Genomic DNA, 22,753 nt, shown 5'->3' with positions numbered 1-22,753 from the left:
CAGAGATCTTTGAGAAGAATAAGATTTTACTTGAGTTACTGATTAAAAAATGACAGAGAACTTACTTGATTGGCACCCAGAGCTACTCTTTTTTGGGGGGTCCTCCGTGGTCGCTGAAGGTTGTATTTGACCTTTGCTGTTTAGCGCAGGGCCTGTCAGGCTGCAGAAGACCCTGTGGGCTAAGAAATCTGTAGGAAGACAGGCCTACCTTGACCTGAGCAGCTAGGCTGTCGATTCCAGCGATTTCGTCCACGTCTGGAGGTCTTTACTTTAGACGAAAGGCAGGTTTGCCCAATGGTCAGCGCTCTGCAGTTGAAGCGAAATGCAGAAGGACGTTGTTCTGCGCGCGTCTGTCTTCTTTGGAGGGAGCAGAGAGCTGCTGCTAGGAGCCATCCTGTCTCTTTTTTGTTGTGAAAAGTTTTTTTTTTATAATTAAATATTTAAATATCACATTCCCTAGATCTCTGAGCAGTTGAGGGCAAAGAACTATTTGTAATATAAGGTTAGTGGTGGAACTGACAATGGTAGAGAACAGCTTAAGAGACTTAAAGGTACATACCAGTTTAAAATATGAGACTCATGTTTTGTAGTCTGAAATGAGATGTAATAAACAATTATTATATATAGAAAGAGTGAACAGGAATTGGGCAATGTGGACGCCTCTAATGAGTCCTATTAAAGGCATTTGATCATTGCTGAAAACACATTTAACCGAGTTAACACGAGGAGTTTAGTGAGAACCGGGTGAAGAGGCAGGGTAAAACCAGGAGAGTGTGGTCACGTGGCCTGGCTCCCATCCAAGATGGCGACCACCATGAGGCTGGAACTGGAAAAAAAAAAACTGCACCATGCCACGGCTGGAATTGAAAAAGCCGGGAAGCCGGTTGCTATCCAGAGCCAAAATCGTGAAAACCCGCAGGACGAACACCCAGGACCGCGTGGAAAAGCGTCCTTTGTCCACAGGTGGGGTGCTATGGCCTAGCTGGATCCTGGCGACCCAGAAACCAGGAAGGCTGGGGGCGCTGCTCCGAGCGACGCTTAACCGTAACCGTCGAGAGAAGAGAAAAAAGGAAAGAAAGGAAGTGGAAAGAAAAGATAAACACGCTGAGGACCCGGTCCCCAGTCGAATGCACTGCACGGGAAGTGTGCGGTGCTAACGCAGGCGGACCGGCCCCCGGGACCGATCCAAACACGGCTCTGACAAAGGAAAGCAACCGCAGCAGAACGGGAGACACTCACCAAAAGAAGCGCCGATTGAAGCAATTAGGGAAGCTGGCGAAGTGGAAAAGAACCCGGTTCGGGAGTCACGTGGCACCAATCTTATTCCTAAAACAATGTGGGGGAGTCCCCCGGGGGGGGGGGGCTCACGGAGCAGCAAGCTCCGGTGGGTCCCTCAGAGTTTCCGTGAGCAGACCCATGGACACAGAAAGTAGCCATAAAAGCATTTATTAAAAGGGGAGAAAGGGAAGGAGGGAGGGAGGGAGGGAGGGAGGGAGGGAGGGAGGGGGAAAGAGAGAGAGAGAGAGAGAGAGAGAGAGAGAGAGAGAGAGAGAGAGAGAGCCAGAGAGAGCGCGGCCACGCTGAAGAAAACAGAAGAAGGAGAGCCAAGATGGCGCGGGCAGGTCAGAGGTCAGATGGCGTGGGCAGGTCAGAGTGGGCGTGGCTTGTCCCTTAAAGGGAAAGGAAAGCACAACAGGAGCTACGAGCATTGAACATCTCTGTGATACACTGTACACACGCCAAGGCAGAAGGAGAGCAGTTGGCAGCCCTGGCCAGTGCTAGAGAAAGCCTATGTGGAGGAGGCTCAGGCTGGAGGGGTCCAGAAAGTGACCTCGCTTTCCTCACAATGGTCCAGATGTAACCTGGCATCGGGGTTGCCAGGTAACCAGAGACTGGTAGAAACCTCACAGTTGAGGTTGACTCACTTGTCCTGAGACACTCAACGAGTGAGGATGTTTTCCTGCTTTAGGAAATCTCATGGCTTAGGCCGCAGAAAAGGCAAGGGTGGTACCCTTGGCCACCTTTGGGGACGTTTGGTGTGTCTTCTCACACACGTCTGGTCATCCTCGACCAGGAAAAGCCCGGTAAGACTGGAGCAGGAGTCCTTTCTGGTCCCCCTAATCCACTGCAATCCCTGCCTGGGGGTGTGATCCTGTGAGAACACTGGGGAACATTCTTTACGCCCACTTTTCACCTCAGTGTGTGGTGATGGGTTGTTGCTGCCTCTCAGTTTCCACATTTAGAGCTCCTTCCTTTCTTGGTCCTTCCTCAGGGTCAAGAGGACCTGGACTGCCTATTTAAACCTCTGCGATTTGACTACCGACATCCAGACTTCATAGCGAAAGTCGTGTCCTACCTCCCGAAAGCTCTGAGAAAGGGGAAGTACGATTTTGTCAGTGCTTTCCTTGCTGTCTATCCCCTTTTCGCCTCCACCCAGGAGGTGCTGGAATTAATAACGGACGTCATTCTGTGAGTGACTACACCTGAGTTCTGACCCCCTCACCTCCTGGTTTGGTTTTAGGAGGACACTGCTCTTCTCCAGGGCCGTGTGCTCTCCTCGGAAAAGTACAACTGTGTCCTGGTAGAGTTATTCTCCTGCCTGCCGCTTCTGACTAACATGGCATAGATTGAGGGCAAGGAGAGGAATCGAGTTTGTGATATTTACCCAAGTAGTGTCAAACACTACTCTTCCTTACGCCTTGAGCAAAGGCTTTTTTTTTTCCCATTTGCAAAGAAGGCTCTAAGGGATAAGGTTATATGGGAAAAATGGAGCCAGAAAGGATCCCTGCAGGGGCCCAAAGAAACCCTGTAAACTCAAGAACCCTGAAAAGGGGCAGCTTGGGTTCCACCCGTTGAGTTCATGACCTTAAAGGTCTGTGACCAGAGGGTCATTCCCAGCCCCTCATCATGGAAGTCAGAAGAGTACAAAGAGCCCCCTTACTCCAACCCACTCCCTAGCTTCTATTCCTATACGGGATTTAAGAGCTCCCTCCAGATCTCTGGGTGGGTTGGGGCCATATGACGTTAGCAGTGACACCCTCATAAAATGCCACAGGTATGGACCTCCCCGTGCTGTCTCTCTGAAGGATTATTATAGAAACAGGTGAGTGGGCTTTGGGTGACAAGGGAGGTAAGGGCCCAGCTGCAGAGCGGGAGGTCTGGGGTGGCTCGGCTTGGGGACTAAGCCGTTAGCGGTCACCTTCCTCTCGGGATCCCCATAAAAAATGGTACCAGAGACTTCATGTGCAGGTGGAGAAACCGAGATCTCCTTGGTTCTGAGGAGCAGAAGGAAGGACGGAGATCAAGGGCCCAAGGGGAATCCATCCCCACCACGGCGCAGTCCAGTTAGCCCTTTCTGTCCTCCCAGGCACAGCAAGTGTCTGGGGCCCTCTCCACAGAGTCCTCACTCCTAGAACCAGAAGCACGTGGGCTGAGGAGCCTTTTCCTCATCTGAGGGACTGCTCCTGTGCTGGTGAAGGGAGGCCAGCCGGGCTTCTGACTCTACTTCCTGCTAACCCGCTCTTTCCTGCAGAGACATTCTGCTCCTTCTGATGCACTGGATACAAAAACTGCCACAGGATTTTCGGAGGGCTCCAGATCGGGTGACCCTGAAGACCCTTGTGGACTTCCTGTGTCGGAAATTGCCTCTTAAGTTCTACCAAGTGGAGATCCTGAAGCTCATGTCACAGCTGGAGGCTCAGGAGTCCACGGGAATGCTTGAGGAAGATGAGGAGCCCAGAAGTAGGTACCTGGGAAGGTTGGAGGAAGTTTCAGTGTTGGGTTCCACCAGGGAATTCTTCAGAAGCCTTGACCTGGAAGCAGAGTTGAACACTGTTGTGGAATATTAGTTAAGATGTGTTACATTCGTTTATGCTGTAGAATTTATGTTTAATGATTTCAATATGTGGTTTTTATCTTTTATGTTGCATCTGTTTAACTCTATAAAGCCTTGTTACCTTGCCTGCCTGAAACACCTGATTGATCTAATAAGATGCTCAATGGTCAGCCGAGAGAAATTGGTGGAGCTGGCGGGAAGAGATAAGAGATAAGAGATGAAAACTAGGGAGGAGAGCAAGGAGCAAGAAAATGAAAAGGAGAAGGAGAGATGGAGGCCAGGAGCCAACCACACAGCCACACAGCCACATAGCCACACAGTCACACAACCACACAGCTACACAGTCACACAGCCACACAGTCACACAGCCACACAGCCACACAGTCACACAGCCACACAGTCACACAGTCACACAGCCACACAGTCTCACAGCCACACAACCACACTGCAACACAGTCACACAACCACACAGCAACACAGCCACTCAGCCACAAGGTCACACAGCCACACAACCACATAGCCGCACAGTCAAACAGCTGCACAATCACACAGTCACTAAGCCACACAGCTACACAGCCTTACAGCCATATATTCTCACAGCCACACAGCCACACAGCCACAGTCACACAGCCACACAGCCACAAGGTAACACAGTCATACAGCCACACAGTCACACAATCACACAACTGCACAACCGCACAGCCACACAGTCGCACAACCACACAGCCACACAACGACACAGTCATACAAGCACACAGCCACCTTCACACAGCCACACAGTCACACAGCCAGATAGCCACACAGCCATGCAACCACACAGCCGCACAGTCACACAGCTACATAGCCATACAGTCACTCAGCCACAAGGTCACACAGTCATACAGCCACACAGTCACACAACCACACAACCGCACAGCTGCACAACCACACAGTCACACAGCCACACAGCCAAACAACCACACAGTCATGCAACCCCACAGTCACACAATCAAACAGCCACACAACTACACAGTCACACAGCCACATAGCCACACAACCACACAGCCACACAGTTACACTACCACACAGCCACACAGTCACACAGCCACACGGTCACACAGTCACACAGCCACACAGTCTCACAACCACACAGCCATGCAACCACACAGTCTCACAACCATACAGCCACGCAACCACACAGCTGCACAGTCACACAGCTACATTGCCACACAGCCATACAGTCTCACAGCCACACAGTTGCACAGCCACACAGCCACACAACCACACAGTCACACAACCCCACAGTCACACAACCACACAGCCACAAAGTCACACAACCACACAGCCACACAGTCACACAGCCACATAGCCACACAGTCAAACAGCCACACAGCCACACAATCACATAGTCACACAGCCACACAGCTACACAGTCACTCAGCAATAGAGCCATCCACGAAGTAATAAAAAAAGAAGAGAATACTGAGTGAATAAAGGTAAAATGCCCAGAGGGAAAACGTTTAGACAGGATAATTTAAGTTAGGAAAGCCGAAAGGACACAAGCCACACTAGGCGTCCATTCATGAGAAGGACTACATCTCCGTGTATTTATTTGGGAGCTTAGTCTTGGGCTGCCAAAGTGTAAATAAATAAATAGTCCAAAAGCAACTACAGGACACCAGTAAGGATACATCTTCTTGTAGGGACAGGGGAGTGGGGATTCTCTGGCATGATCAGGCCTTGTGTGACCCGCAAGGCCACCTCTGGGAAGGCCACCCCATCCTGGAAGCTTCTAGGCTGACCCCACTAATGGTCCATCTCTTTCTGTCCTTAGATTTCAGGTTCTGCAGGGCAGAAAAATTATTAGCCCGGATACTGGATGCCACCGAGATGCAAGAGAAGCTGCATCCTAAACCACCTTTTGTGGCATGGGGAGACCTGACACCCAAAGAGGACACCAAGAGCGCAGATTCGGCAGTAGGGGGACCAGCTCTGCCCAGGATGGACCAGAGCAGCTTGAACACACATCAGCTGATTCAGTAGATGTGATGTCCATATCCCAGCGCCAGGGCACTCACCTGCAGCTGTGCCTGTTGTCCCACTGCCTGATGTTGATGTGAAGTTAGAGAAGCAAATTACCTATGGAGTTCCACCTGCAGGCAGAAGCTCTGCTCCTCTATATAGGGAAAATGTTCATGACAATTTCGTTTAACTCTTTGTTAATTTTGGTATAACTTTTCATTGTTATATTGTTGTTTAATGTTTATTATTAATAAAAATTTTCTTCCTCATTTTAAGTCATGGGTTCAGGGACAGGATGTCTATTCCCCAATGTGATACAGTCTACTCGGGTCAACTTATAAGTGCAGCCCAGAGCCGAACAGGTCAGTCCTGGGAGGAGGACCCTCGCAGGCCATCCTGGCAAAAGGGAAAAATCAATCCGCGGGTGTGGCAGAAAATGGACAAGTAACTGCTGGAGCACAGACTCCAGTTGATCTTAACAGTCAGAACTCAGAGTCAGGTATAGGGGTTGATGCTGAAGATCAGAAAAGCAGAGCGACCAGCCACCAGAGGGTTCTTACCTCTACCACTGTTCATGCCAAGAGGGTGATCCTGTCCTCAGACTGACCTCAGACTGCTTCAGACTGCTTCAGACCGCACTGAGTTCCTGTCTCCTCCTGCCTTATATTCCTATTTCTGCCCAGCCATATCACTCCTGTCTCCACCAGTCCACCTCCCTAGTGCTGGGATTAAAGGCATGGGAACCCAAGTGCTGGGATTGCCTTCATGTCAGCTCTGTTTTTCTTTTAGACAGATAATCTCTTGTAGCCCAGGGTGGCCTTGAACTAATAGAGATCCCTCTGTGTCTGTCTCCAGAGTCCTGGGATTAAAGGAGTGTGCTACCATTCCTTGGCCTCTAGTGGCTTAGCACTGCAGTCTGATCTTCAAGGAAGCTTTGTTTGTTAAAACACAAATCAAATATCACTACAAAATCTAGTGGCAAGAAAAAGTATACAAGTGTGAATGGGCAGTCCTGTGCTCAGTGGTGCCCCTTGGTACCACTCAGACAGGAGAAGGGAAACTAAGAGCAATAGTATCTGTATAAACTGATCACATGACCTCTCTGCTATGGTTAAGGGAGAGTTTTTAGTGTAGGAGAGAGAGAGAGAGAGAGAGAGAGAGAGAGAGAGAGAGAGAGAGAGAGAGACACCCTAGGTCATTTCTGAAATCAAAATACACTTGAAGCAGTTGCAAGCAGGGAAGTGTGTTCAACTGTTAGACAGAAAGTTCAGCGGAGCTGAAGCAAGAGCATGGAAATCCACACAGAAAATGATTGTGAAGGGCACTGACCACACAGGGTCTCACTACGCAGTGCTGGCTGCCTTGGAGTTCACCTTCCCTCTCAGTCTCAGTTCCCTAAATGGGGGGATTACAGATGTGCACCACCACAGTCAGCAAAAGAACAGTTGATCCTTGGGAGAACAAAAGGTCTGAGTGCAAGAAAGGGTTAACGAGGAGAGGGTGCTCCCAAGCAACAGGCTCCAAAGAACAGGTAGAAATGAAAATCAAATGTCAAGTGGGTTGCTGAGATGTGCATGAGGTTTTCCTCCTCTCTCTCCTGACCTCTTAGGTAGGCTTTCCAGAGCTCCACTTAAAGCTGACACAGGTTCATTCCCCCCCACACCCCCCAAGGTTACAGACGCTTAGTCAGCTGGTGGCAAAGCGACCCTGCCCTGGCTGGCCGTGTGCAGGTGCACTAAGACCACCACAGTTGCAGCTTTTGAGAGTCAGCACCCCGTCGGTGATGGGCTATGCAGTGACTCAGCTGCCTTCAAGGGGTCCCTGCTCCTGTAACCCTTCACCCGTGCTCTTGGAACTGATCTTGGTAAACTCATTGGCTTATCGAGTTGGTCTATGGCGTGTCTTGGTTTGAATGGGAAACATTCCCCTCTGGGGTAATGTATTTGAACACCTGCAACCCAACTGGCAAGATGGATAGCACAGAGGGCCTTCTCAGGATGGTGGGATTATTCTGTATAATACTGCAAAGAATATGTGTCAATAAGCATCTCATCCAGAGAAAGGAGACAGGGAGAAAAAGATTTGGCCCGCCACAGGCTTTTGAAACCTCAGGGCTTACTCCCAGTGACACACTTAGTCCAACAAGACCACACGTCTTAATCCTTCCTCAAAGAGTTCCAACAACTGGGAGCTCTTATTCCTAAAACAATGTGGGGGAGTCCCCCGGGGGGGCTCACGGAGCAGCAAGCTCCGGTGGGTCCCTCAGAGTTTCTGTGAGCAGACCCATGGACACAGAAAGTAGCCATAAAAGCATTTATTAAAAGGGGAGAAAGGGAAGGAGGGAGGGGGAAAGAGAGAAAGAGAGAGAGAGAGAGAGAGAGAGAGAGAGAGAGAGAGAGAGAGAGCCAGAGAGAGCGTGGCCACGCTGAAGAAAACAGGAGAGCCAAGATGGCGCGGGCAGGTCAGAGGTCAGATGGCGTGGCTTGTCCCTTAAAGGGAAAGGAAAGCACAACATTCCCAGGTCTTCCTTATAATAAAAAGCAGGAGACGAGACACCACAGCCCAAAGGAACTGGGGCGGCGAACTCTCAAGACTGCTTCCTGCTGATTGTGGGCGTCGTCTTTTGGGGGGGCGCGAGAGAAGGCTGGGTGCTGGTCGCATCCTGGCATGGCTGGTCTCTTTGCCTTTGACTGGTGTCTGTGGCATGAAAATTGTCTGGTGTCCCTAAGGTGTTGGCAGAACAAAAACAAAGTTAAATTAAGGAAAAAAAATTTTAGGACCAGGGAATTGAGGGGGTATCTGACCTGTTTAAGATGGATTTCTTAATTCGGCTCCCTTTTGTTGAGGTCACCTCGCAAAACCTCAACCTGGCGAAACCTCTCAGCTGTCAAACTGTCAGAGATCTTTGAGAAGAATAAGATTTTACTTGAGTTACTGATTAAAAAATGACAGAGAACTTACTTGATTGGCACCCAGAGCTACTCTTTTTTGGGGGGTCCTCCGTGGTCGCTGAAGGTTGTATTTGACCTTTGCTGTTTAGCGCAGGGCCTGTCAGGCTGCAGAAGACCCTGTGGGCTAAGAAATCTGTAGGAAGACAGGCCTACCTTGACCTGAGCAGCTAGGCTGTCGATTCCAGCGATTTTGTCCACGTCTGGAGGTCTTTACTTTAGACGAAAGGCAGGTTTGCCCAATGGTCAGCGCTCTGCAGTTGAAGCGAAATGCAGAAGGACGTTGTTCTGCGCGCGTCTGTCTTCTTTGGAGGGAGCAGAGAGCTGCTGCTAGGAGCCATCCTGTCTCTTTTTTGTTGTGAAAAGTTTTTTTTTTATAATTAAATATTTAAATATCACATTCCCTAGATCTCTGAGCAGTTGAGGGCAAAGAACTATTTGTAATATAAGGTTAGTGGTGGAACTGACAATGGTAGAGAACAGCTTAAGAGACTTAAAGGTACATACCAGTTTAAAATATGAGACTCATGTTTTGTAGTCTGAAATGAGATATAATAAACAATTATTATATATAGAAAGAGTGAACAGGAATTGGGCAATGTGGACGCCTCTAATGAGTCCTATTAAAGGCATTTGATCATTGCTGAAAACACATTTAACCGAGTTAACACGAGGAGTTTAGTGAGAACCGGGTGAAGAGGCAGGGTAAAACCAGGAGAGTGTGGTCACGTGGCCTGGCTCCCATCCAAGATGGCGACCACCATGAGGCTGGAACTGAAAAAAAAAAAAACTGCACCATGCCACGGCTGGAATTGAAAAAGCCGGGAAGCCGGTTGCTATCCAGAGCCAAAATCGTGAAAACCCGCAGGACGAACACCCAGGACCGCGTGGAAAAGCGTCCTTTGTCCACAGGTGGGGTGCTATGGCCTAGCTGGATCCTGGCGACCCAGAAACCAGGAAGGCTGGGGGCGCTGCTCCGAGCGACGCTTAACCGTAACCGTCGAGAGAAGAGAAAAAAGGAAAGAAAGGAAGTGGAAAGAAAAGATAAACACGCTGAGGACCCGGTCCCCAGTCGAATGCACTGCACGGGAAGTGTGCGGTGCTAACGCAGGCGGACCGGCCCCCGGGACCGATCCAAACACGGCTCTGACAAAGGAAAGCAACCGCAGCAGAACGGGAGACACTCACCAAAAGAAGCGCCGATTGAAGCAATTAGGGAAGCTGGCGAAGTGGAAAAGAACCCGGTTCGGGAGTCACGTGGCACCAATCTTATTCCTAAAACAATGTGGGGGAGTCCCCCGGGGGGCTCACGGAGCAGCAAGCTCCGGTGGGTCCCTCAGAGTTTCCGTGAGCAGACCCATGGACACAGAAAGTAGCCATAAAAGCATTTATTAAAAGGGGAGAAAGGGAAGGAGGGAGGGAGGGAGGGGGAAAGAGAGAGACAAGATGGCGCGGGCAGGTCAGAGGTCAGATGGCGTGGGCAGGTCAGAGTGGGCGTGGCTTGTCCCTTAAAGGGAAAGGAAAGCACAACAGGAGCTACGAGCATTGAACATCTCTGTGATACACTGTACACACGCCAAGGCAGAAGGAGAGCAGTTGGCAGCCCTGGCCAGTGCTAGAGAAAGCCTATGTGGAGGAGGCTCAGGCTGGAGGGGTCCAGAAAGTGACCTCGCTTTCCTCACAATGGTCCAGATGTAACCTGGCATCGGGGTTGCCAGGTAACCAGAGACTGGTAGAAACCTCACAGTTGAGGTTGACTCACTTGTCCTGAGACACTCAACGAGTGAGGATGTTTTCCTGCTTTAGGAAATCTCATGGCTTAGGCCGCAGAAAAGGCAAGGGTGGTACCCTTGGCCATCTTTGGGGACGTTTGGTGTGTCTTCTCACACACGTCTGGTCATCCTCGACCAGGAAAAGCCCGGTAAGACAGGCCAGCTTGGAGCAGGAGTCCTTTGTGGTCCCCCTAATCCACTGCAATCCCAGCCTGGCGGTGTGATCCTGTGAGAACACTGGGGAACATTCTTTACGCCCACTTTTCACCTCAGTGTGTGGTGATGGGTTGTTGCTGCCTCTCAGAGTTTCCACATTTAGAGCTCCTTCCTTTCTTGGTCCTTCCTCAGGGTCAAGAGGACCTGGACTGCCTATTTAAACCTCTGCGATTTGACTACCGACATCCAGACTTCATAGCGAAAGTCGTGTCCTACCTCCCGAAAGCTCTGAGAAAGGGGAAGTACGATTTTGTCAGTACTTTCCTTGCTGTCTATCCCCTTTTCGCCTCCACCCAGGAGGTGCTGGAATTAATAACGGACGTCATTCTGTGAGTGACTACACCTGAGTTCTGACCCCCTCACCTCCTGGTTTGGTTTTAGGAGGACACTGCTCTTCTCCAGGGCCGTGTGCTCTCCTCGGAAAAGTACAACTGTGTCCTGGTAGAGTTATTCTCCTGCCTGCCGCTTCTGACTAACATGGCATAGATTGAGGGCAAGGAGAGGAATCGAGTTTGTGATATTTACCCAAGTAGTGTCAAACACTACTCTTCCTTACGCCTTGAGCAAAGGCTTTTTTTTTTTTTCCCATTTGCAAAGAAGGCTCTAAGGGGTAAGGTTATATGTGAAAAATGGAGCCAGACAGGATCCCTGCAGGGGCCCAAAGAAACCCTGTAAACTCAAGAACCCTGAAAAGGGGCAGCTTGGGTTCCACCCGTTGAGTTCATGACCTTAAAGGTCTGTGACCAGAGGGTCATTCCCAGGCCCTCATCATGGAAGTCAGAAGAGTACAAAGAGCCCCCTTACTCCAACCCACTCCCTAGCTTCTATTCCTATACGGGATTTAAGAGCTCCCTCCAGATCTCTGGGTGGGTTGGGGCCATATGACGTTAGCAGTGACACCCTCATAAAATGCCACAGGTATGGACCTCCCCGTGCTGTCTCTCTGAAGGATTATTATAGAAACAGGTGAGTGGGCTTTGGGTGACAAGGGAGGTAAGGGCCCAGCTGCAGAGCGGGAGGTCTGGGGTGGCTCGGCTTGGGGACTAAGCCGTTAGCGGTCACCTTCCTCTCGGGATCCCCATAAAAAATGGTACCAGAGACTTCACGTGCAGGTGGAGAAACCGAGATCTCCAGTGATAGCCTTGGTTCTGAGGAGCAGAAGGAAGGACGGAGCTCAAGGGCCCAAGGGGAATCCATCCCCACCACGGCGCAGTCCAGTTAGCCCTTTCTGTCCTCCCAGGCACAGCAAGTGTCTGGGGCCCTCTCCACAGAGTCCTCACTCCTAGAACCAGAAGCACGTGGGCTGAGGAGCCTTTTCCTCATCTGAGGGACTGCTCCTGTGCTGGTGAAGGGAGGCCAGCCGGGCTTCTGACTCTACTTCCTGCTAACCCGCTCTTTCCTGCAGAGACATTCTGCTCCTTCTGATGCACTGGATACAAAAACTGCCACAGGATTTTCGGAGGGCTCCAGATCGGGTGACCCTGAAGACCCTTGTGGACTTCCTGTGTCGGAAATTGCCTCTTAAGTTCTACCAAGTGGAGATCCTGAAGCTCATGTCACAGATGGAGGCCCAGGAGTCCACGGGAATGCTTGAGGAAGATGAGGAGCCCAGAAGTAGGTACCTGGGAAGGTTGGAGGAAGTTTCAGTGTTGGGTTCCACCAGGGAACCTTGACCTGGAAGCAGAGTTGAACACTGTTGTGGAATATGAGTTTAAGATGTGTTACATTCGTTTATGCTGTAGAATTTATGTTTAATGATGCCAAGATGTGGTTTTTATCTTTTATGTTGCATCTGTTTAACTCTATAAAGCCTTGTTACCTTGCCTGCCTGAAACATCTGATTGATCTAATAAGAAGCTCAATGGTCAGCCGAGAGAAATTGGTGGAGCTGGCGGGAAGAGATAAGAGATAAGAGATGAAAACTAGGGAGGAGAGCAAGGAGCAAGAAAATGAAAAGGAGAAGGAGAGATGGAGGCCAGGAGCCAACCACACAGCCACACAGCCACATAGCCACACAGTCACACAACCACACAGCTACACAGTCACACAGCTACACAGCCACACAGTCACACAGTTACACAGCCACACAGTCACACAGCCACACAGTCACACAGTCACACAGCCACACAGTCTCACAGCCACACAGTCACACAACCACACTGCAACACAGTCACACAAACACACAGCAACACAGCCACTCAGCCACAAGGTCACACAGCCACACAACCACATAGCCGCACAGTCAAACAGCTGCACAATCACACAGTCACTAAGCCACACAGCTACACAGCCTTACAGCCATATATTCTCACAGCCACACAGCCACACAGCCACAGTCACACAGCCACACAGCCACAAGGTAACACAGTCATACAGCCACACAGTCACACAATCACACAACTGCACAACTGCACAGCCGCACAGCCACACAGTCGCACAACCACACAGCCACACAACGACACAGTCATACAAGCACACAGCCACCTTCACACAGCCACACAGTCACACAGCCAGATAGCCACACAGCCATGCAACCACACAGCCGCACAGTCACACAGCTACATAGCCATACAGTCACTCAGCCACAAGGTCACACAGTCATACAGCCACACAGTCACACAACCACACAACCGCACAGCTGCACAGCCACACAGTCACACAGCCACACAGCCAAACAACCACACAGTCATGCAACCCCACAGTCACACAATCAAACAGCCACACAACCACACAGTCACACAGCCACATAGCCACACAACCACACAGCCACACAGTTACACTACCACACAGCCACACAGTCACACAGCCACACGGTCACACAGTCACACAGCCACACAGTCTCACAACCACACAGCCATGCAACCATACAGTCTCACAACCATACAGCCACGCAACCACACAGCTGCACAGTCACACAGCTACATTGCCACACAGCCATACAGTCTCACAGCCACACAGTTGCACAGCCACACAGCCACACAACCACACAGTCACACAACCCCACAGTCACACAACCACACAGCCACAAAGTCACACAACCACACAGCCACACAATCACACAGCCACATAGCCACACAGTCAAACAGCCACACAGCCACACAATCACATAGTCACACAGCCACACAGCTACACAGTCACTCAGCAATAGAGCCATCCACGAAGTAATAAAAAAAGAAGAGAATACTGAGTGAATAAAGGTAAAATGCCCAGAGGGAAAACGTTTAGACAGGATAATTTAAGTTAGGAAAGCCGAATGGACACAAGCCACACTAGGCGTCCATTCATGAGAAGGACTACATCTCCGTGTATTTATTTGGGAGCTTAGTCTTGGGCTGCCAAAGTGTAAATAAATAAATAGTCCAAAAGCAACTACAGGACACCAGTAAGGATACATCTTCTTGTAGGGACAGGGGAGTGGGGATTCTCTGGCATGATCAGGCCTTGTGTGACCCGCAAGGCCACCTCTGGGAAGGCCACCCCATCCTGGAAGCTTCTAGGCTGACCCCACTAATGGTCCATCTCTTTCTGTCCTTAGATTTCAGGTTCTGCAGGGCAGAAAAATTATTAGCCCGGATACTGGATGCCACCGAGATGCAAGAGAAGCTGCGTCCTAAACCACCTTTTGTGGCATGGGGAGACCTGACACCCAAAGAGGACACCAAGAGCGCAGATTCGGCAGTAAGGGGACCAACTCTGCCCAGGATGGACCAGAGCAGCTTAAACACACATCAGCTGATTCAGTAGATGTGATCGTCCATATCCCAGCGCCAGGGCACTGACCTGCAGCTGTGCCTGTTGTCCCACTGCCTGATGTTGATGTGAAGTTAGAGAAGCAAATTACCTATGGAGTTCCACCTGCAGGCAGAAGCTCTGCTCCTCTATATAGGGAAACTGTTCATGACAATTTCGTTTAACTCTTTGTTAATTTTGGTATAACTTTTCATTGTTATATTGTTGTTTAATGTTTATTATTAATAAAAATTTTCTTCCTCATTTTAAGTCATGGGTTCAGGGACAGGATGTCTATTCCCCAATGTGATACAGTCTACTCGGGTCAACTTATAAGTGCAGCCCAGAGCCGAACAGGTCAGTCCTGGGAGGAGGACCCTCGCAGGCCATCCTGGCAAAAGGGAAAAATCAATCCGCGGGTGTGGCAGAAAATGGACAAGTAACTGCTGGAGCACAGACTCCAGTTGATCTTAACAGTCAGAACTCAGAGTCAGGTATAGGGGTTGATGCTGAAGATCAGAAAAGCAGAGCGACCAGCCACCAGAGGGTTCTTACCTCTACCACTGTTCATGCCAAGAGGGTGATCCTGTCCTCAGACTGACCTCAGACTGCTTCAGACTGCTTCAGACCGCACTGAGTTCCTGTCTCCTCCTGCCTTATATTCCTATTTCTGCCCAGCCATATCACTCCTGTCTCCACCAGTCCACCTCCCTAGTGCTGGGATTAAAGGCATGGGAACCCAAGTGCTGGGATTGCCTTCATGTCAGCTCTGTTTTTCTTTTAGACAGATAATCTCTTGTAGCCCAGGGTGGCCTTGAACTAATAGAGATCCCTCTGTGTCTGTCTCCAGAGTCCTGGGATTAAAGGAGTGTGCTACCATTCCTTGGCCTCTAGTGGCTTAGCACTGCAGTCTGATCTTCAAGGAAGCTTTGTTTGTTAAAACACAAATCAAATATCACTACAAAATCTAGTGGCAAGAAAAAGTATACAAGTGTGAATGGGCAGTCCTGTGCTCAGTGGTGCCCCTTGGTACCACTCAGACAGGAGAAGGGAAACTAAGAGCAATAGTATCTGTATAAACTGATCACATGACCTCTCTGCTATGGTTAAGGGAGAGTTTTTAGTGTAGGACAGAGAGAGAGAGAGAGAGAGAGAGAGAGAGAGAGAGAGAGAGAGAGACCCTAGGTCATTTCTGAAATCAAAATACACTTGAAGCAGTTGCAAGCAGGGAAGTGTGTTCAACTGTTAGACAGAAAGTTCAGCGGAGCTGAAGCAAGAGCATGGAAATCCACACAGAAAATGATTGTGAAGGGCACTGACCACACAGGGTCTCACTATGCAGTGCTGGCTGCCTTGGAGTTCACCTTCCCTCTCAGTCTCAGTTCCCTAAATGGGGGGATTACAGATGTGTACCACCACAGTCAGCAAAAGAACAGTTGATCCTTGGGAGAACAAAAGGTCTGAGTGCAAGAAAGGGTTAACGAGGAGAGGGTGCTCCCAAGCAACAGGCTCCAAAGAACAGGTAGAAATGAAAATCAAATGTCAAGTGGGTTGCTGAGATGTGCATGAGGTTTTCCTCCTCTCTCTCCTGACCTCTTAGGTAGGCTTTCCAGAGCTCCACTTAAAGCTGACACAGGTTCATTCCCCCCCACACCCCCCAAGGTTACAGATGCTTAGTCAGCTGGTGGAAAAGCGACCCTGCCCTGGCTGGCCGTGTGCAGGTGCACTAAGACCACCACAGTTGCAGCTTTTGAGAGTCAGCACCCAGTCGGTGATGGGCTATGCAGTGACTCAGCTGCCTTCAAGGGGTCCCTGCTCCTGTAACCCTTCACCCGTGCTCTTGGAACTGATCTTGGTAAACTCATTGGCTTATCGAGTTGGTCTATGGCGTGTCTTGGTTTGAATGGGAAACATTCCCCCTGGGATAATGTATTTGAACACCTGCAACCCAACTGGCAAGATGGATAGCACAGGGGGCCTTCTCAGGATGGTGGGATTATTCTGTATAATACTGCAAAGAATATGTGTCAATAAGCATCTCATCCACAGAAAGGAGACAGGGAGAAAAAGATTTGGCCCGCCACAGGCTTTTGAAACCTCAGGGCTTACTCCCAGTGACACACTTAGTCCAACAAGACCACACGTCTTAATCCTTCCTCAAAGAGTTCCAACAACTAGGAGCTCTTATTCCTAAAACAATGTGGGGGAGTCCCCCGGGGGGCTCACGGAGCAGCAAGCTCCGGTGGGTCCCTCAGAGTTTCCGTGAGCAGACCCATGGACACAGAAAGTAGCCATAAAAGCATTTATTAAAAGGGGAGAAAGGGAAGGAGGGAGGGAGGGAGGGAGGGGGAAAGAGAGAGAGAGAGAGAGAGAGAGAGAGAGAGAGAGCCAGAGAGAGCGCGGCCACGCTGAAGAAAACAGAAGAAGGAGAGCCAAGATGGCGCGGGCAGGTCAGAGGTCAGATGGCGTGGGCAGGTCAGAGTGGGCGTGGCTTGTCCCTTAAAGGGAAAGGAAAGCACAACATTCCCAGGTCTTCCTTATAATAAAAAGCAGGAGACGAGACACCACAGCCCAAAGGAACTGGGGCGGCGAACTCTCAAGACTGCTTCCTGCTGATTGTGGGCGTCGTCTTTTGGGGGGGCGCGAGAGAAGGCTGGGTGCTGGTCGCATCCTGGCATGGCTGGTCTCTTTGCCTTTGACTGGTGTCTGTGGCATGAAAATTGTCTGGTGTCCCTAAGGTGTTGGCAGAACAAAAACAAAGTTAAATTAAGGAAAAAAAATTTTAGGACCAGGGAATTGAGGGGGTATCTGACCTGTTTAAGATGGATTTCTTAATTCGGCTCCCTTTTGTTGAGGTCACCTCGCAAAACCTCAACCTGGCGAAACCTCTCAGCTGTCAAACTGTCAGAGATCTTTGAGAAGAATAAGATTTTACTTGAGTTACTGATTAAAAAATGACAGAGAACTTACTTGATTGGCACCCAGAGCTACTCTTTTTTGGGGGGTCCTCCGTGGTCGCTGAAGGTTGTATTTGACCTTTGCTGTTTAGCGCAGGGCCTGTCAGGCTGCAGAAGACCCTGTGGGCTAAGAAATCTGTAGGAAGACAGGCCTACCTTGACCTGAGCAGCTAGGCTGTCGATTCCAGCGATTTTGTCCACGTCTGGAGGTCTTTACTTTAGACGAAAGGCAGGTTTGCCCAATGGTCAGCGCTCTGCAGTTGAAGCGAAATGCAGAAGGACGTTGTTCTGCGCGCGTCTGTCTTCTTTGGAGGGAGCAGAGAGCTGCTGCTAGGAGCCATCCTGTCTCTTTTTTGTTGTGAAAAGTTTTTTTTTTATAATTAAATATTTAAATATCACATTCCCTAGATCTCTGAGCAGTTGAGGGCAAAGAACTATTTGTAATATAAGGTTAGTGGTGGAACTGACAATGGTAGAGAACAGCTTAAGAGACTTAAAGGTACATACCAGTTTAAAATATGAGACTCATGTTTTGTAGTCTGAAATGAGATATAATAAACAATTATTATATATAGAAAGAGTGAACAGGAATTGGGCAATGTGGACGCCTCTAATGAGTCCTATTAAAGGCATTTGATCATTGCTGAAAACACATTTAACCGAGTTAACACGAGGAGTTTAGTGAGAACCGGGTGAAGAGGCAGGGTAAAACCAGGAGAGTGTGGTCACGTGGCCTGGCTCCCATCCAAGATGGCGACCACCATGAGGCTGGAACTGAAAAAAAAAAAAACTGCACCATGCCACGGCTGGAATTGAAAAAGCCGGGAAGCCGGTTGCTATCCAGAGCCAAAATCGTGAAAACCCGCAGGACGAACACCCAGGACCGCGTGGAAAAGCGTCCTTTGTCCACAGGTGGGGTGCTATGGCCTAGCTGGATCCTGGCGACCCAGAAACCAGGAAGGCTGGGGGCGCTGCTCCGAGCGACGCTTAACCGTAACCGTCGAGAGAAGAGAAAAAAGGAAAGAAAGGAAGTGGAAAGAAAAGATAAACACGCTGAGGACCCGGTCCCCAGTCGAATGCACTGCACGGGAAGTGTGCGGTGCTAACGCAGGCGGACCGGCCCCCGGGACCGATCCAAACACGGCTCTGACAAAGGAAAGCAACCGCAGCAGAACGGGAGACACTCACCAAAAGAAGCGCCGATTGAAGCAATTAGGGAAGCTGGCGAAGTGGAAAAGAACCCGGTTCGGGAGTCACGTGGCACCAATCTTATTCCTAAAACAATGTGGGGGAGTCCCCCGGGGGGCTCACGGAGCAGCAAGCTCCGGTGGGTCCCTCAGAGTTTCCGTGAGCAGACCCATGGACACAGAAAGTAGCCATAAAAGCATTTATTAAAAGGGGAGAAAGGGAAGGAGGGAGGGAGGGAGGGGGAAAGAGAGAGACAAGATGGCGCGGGCAGGTCAGAGGTCAGATGGCGTGGGCAGGTCAGAGTGGGCGTGGCTTGTCCCTTAAAGGGAAAGGAAAGCACAACAGGAGCTACGAGCATTGAACATCTCTGTGATACACTGTACACACGCCAAGGCAGAAGGAGAGCAGTTGGCAGCCCTGGCCAGTGCTAGAGAAAGCCTATGTGGAGGAGGCTCAGGCTGGAGGGGTCCAGAAAGTGACCTCGCTTTCCTCACAATGGTCCAGATGTAACCTGGCATCGGGGTTGCCAGGTAACCAGAGACTGGTAGAAACCTCACAGTTGAGGTTGACTCACTTGTCCTGAGACACTCAACGAGTGAGGATGTTTTCCTGCTTTAGGAAATCTCATGGCTTAGGCCGCAGAAAAGGCAAGGGTGGTACCCTTGGCCATCTTTGGGGACGTTTGGTGTGTCTTCTCACACACGTCTGGTCATCCTCGACCAGGAAAAGCCCGGTAAGACAGGCCAGCTTGGAGCAGGAGTCCTTTGTGGTCCCCCTAATCCACTGCAATCCCAGCCTGGCGGTGTGATCCTGTGAGAACACTGGGGAACATTCTTTACGCCCACTTTTCACCTCAGTGTGTGGTGATGGGTTGTTGCTGCCTCTCAGAGTTTCCACATTTAGAGCTCCTTCCTTTCTTGGTCCTTCCTCAGGGTCAAGAGGACCTGGACTGCCTATTTAAACCTCTGCGATTTGACTACCGACATCCAGACTTCATAGCGAAAGTCGTGTCCTACCTCCCGAAAGCTCTGAGAAAGGGGAAGTACGATTTTGTCAGTACTTTCCTTGCTGTCTATCCCCTTTTCGCCTCCACCCAGGAGGTGCTGGAATTAATAACGGACGTCATTCTGTGAGTGACTACACCTGAGTTCTGACCCCCTCACCTCCTGGTTTGGTTTTAGGAGGACACTGCTCTTCTCCAGGGCCGTGTGCTCTCCTCGGAAAAGTACAACTGTGTCCTGGTAGAGTTATTCTCCTGCCTGCCGCTTCTGACTAACATGGCATAGATTGAGGGCAAGGAGAGGAATCGAGTTTGTGATATTTACCCAAGTAGTGTCAAACACTACTCTTCCTTACGCCTTGAGCAAAGGCTTTTTTTTTTTTTCCCATTTGCAAAGAAGGCTCTAAGGGGTAAGGTTATATGTGAAAAATGGAGCCAGACAGGATCCCTGCAGGGGCCCAAAGAAACCCTGTAAACTCAAGAACCCTGAAAAGGGGCAGCTTGGGTTCCACCCGTTGAGTTCATGACCTTAAAGGTCTGTGACCAGAGGGTCATTCCCAGGCCCTCATCATGGAAGTCAGAAGAGTACAAAGAGCCCCCTTACTCCAACCCACTCCCTAGCTTCTATTCCTATACGGGATTTAAGAGCTCCCTCCAGATCTCTGGGTGGGTTGGGGCCATATGACGTTAGCAGTGACACCCTCATAAAATGCCACAGGTATGGACCTCCCCGTGCTGTCTCTCTGAAGGATTATTATAGAAACAGGTGAGTGGGCTTTGGGTGACAAGGGAGGTAAGGGCCCAGCTGCAGAGCGGGAGGTCTGGGGTGGCTCGGCTTGGGGACTAAGCCGTTAGCGGTCACCTTCCTCTCGGGATCCCCATAAAAAATGGTACCAGAGACTTCACGTGCAGGTGGAGAAACCGAGATCTCCAGTGATAGCCTTGGTTCTGAGGAGCAGAAGGAAGGACGGAGCTCAAGGGCCCAAGGGGAATCCATCCCCACCACGGCGCAGTCCAGTTAGCCCTTTCTGTCCTCCCAGGCACAGCAAGTGTCTGGGGCCCTCTCCACAGAGTCCTCACTCCTAGAACCAGAAGCACGTGGGCTGAGGAGCCTTTTCCTCATCTGAGGGACTGCTCCTGTGCTGGTGAAGGGAGGCCAGCCGGGCTTCTGACTCTACTTCCTGCTAACCCGCTCTTTCCTGCAGAGACATTCTGCTCCTTCTGATGCACTGGATACAAAAACTGCCACAGGATTTTCGGAGGGCTCCAGATCGGGTGACCCTGAAGACCCTTGTGGACTTCCTGTGTCGGAAATTGCCTCTTAAGTTCTACCAAGTGGAGATCCTGAAGCTCATGTCACAGATGGAGGCCCAGGAGTCCACGGGAATGCTTGAGGAAGATGAGGAGCCCAGAAGTAGGTACCTGGGAAGGTTGGAGGAAGTTTCAGTGTTGGGTTCCACCAGGGAACCTTGACCTGGAAGCAGAGTTGAACACTGTTGTGGAATATGAGTTTAAGATGTGTTACATTCGTTTATGCTGTAGAATTTATGTTTAATGATGCCAAGATGTGGTTTTTATCTTTTATGTTGCATCTGTTTAACTCTATAAAGCCTTGTTACCTTGCCTGCCTGAAACATCTGATTGATCTAATAAGAAGCTCAATGGTCAGCCGAGAGAAATTGGTGGAGCTGGCGGGAAGAGATAAGAGATAAGAGATGAAAACTAGGGAGGAGAGCAAGGAGCAAGAAAATGAAAAGGAGAAGGAGAGATGGAGGCCAGGAGCCAACCACACAGCCACACAGCCACATAGCCACACAGTCACACAACCACACAGCTACACAGTCACACAGCTACACAGCCACACAGTCACACAGTTACACAGCCACACAGTCACACAGCCACACAGTCACACAGTCACACAGCCACACAGTCTCACAGCCACACAGTCACACAACCACACTGCAACACAGTCACACAAACACACAGCAACACAGCCACTCAGCCACAAGGTCACACAGCCACACAACCACATAGCCGCACAGTCAAACAGCTGCACAATCACACAGTCACTAAGCCACACAGCTACACAGCCTTACAGCCATATATTCTCACAGCCACACAGCCACACAGCCACAGTCACACAGCCACACAGCCACAAGGTAACACAGTCATACAGCCACACAGTCACACAATCACACAACTGCACAACTGCACAGCCGCACAGCCACACAGTCGCACAACCACACAGCCACACAACGACACAGTCATACAAGCACACAGCCACCTTCACACAGCCACACAGTCACACAGCCAGATAGCCACACAGCCATGCAACCACACAGCCGCACAGTCACACAGCTACATAGCCATACAGTCACTCAGCCACAAGGTCACACAGTCATACAGCCACACAGTCACACAACCACACAACCGCACAGCTGCACAGCCACACAGTCACACAGCCACACAGCCAAACAACCACACAGTCATGCAACCCCACAGTCACACAATCAAACAGCCACACAACCACACAGTCACACAGCCACATAGCCACACAACCACACAGCCACACAGTTACACTACCACACAGCCACACAGTCACACAGCCACACGGTCACACAGTCACACAGCCACACAGTCTCACAACCACACAGCCATGCAACCATACAGTCTCACAACCATACAGCCACGCAACCACACAGCTGCACAGTCACACAGCTACATTGCCACACAGCCATACAGTCTCACAGCCACACAGTTGCACAGCCACACAGCCACACAACCACACAGTCACACAACCCCACAGTCACACAACCACACAGCCACAAAGTCACACAACCACACAGCCACACAGTCACACAGCCACATAGCCACACAGTCAAACAGCCACACAGCCACACAATCACATAGTCACACAGCCACACAGCTACACAGTCACTCAGCAATAGAGCCATCCACGAAGTAATAAAAAAAGAAGAGAATACTGAGTGAATAAAGGTAAAATGCCCAGAGGGAAAACGTTTAGACAGGATAATTTAAGTTAGGAAAGCCGAATGGACACAAGCCACACTAGGCGTCCATTCATGAGAAGGACTACATCTCCGTGT

This window comes from Chionomys nivalis, chromosome 25 (genome assembly GCF_950005125.1).
Source record: "Chionomys nivalis chromosome 25, mChiNiv1.1, whole genome shotgun sequence".
Taxonomy (NCBI): domain Eukaryota; kingdom Metazoa; phylum Chordata; class Mammalia; order Rodentia; family Cricetidae; genus Chionomys; species Chionomys nivalis.
The sequence above is the reverse complement of the archived record's forward strand: the minus strand, read 5'-3'. Positions refer to the sequence as shown.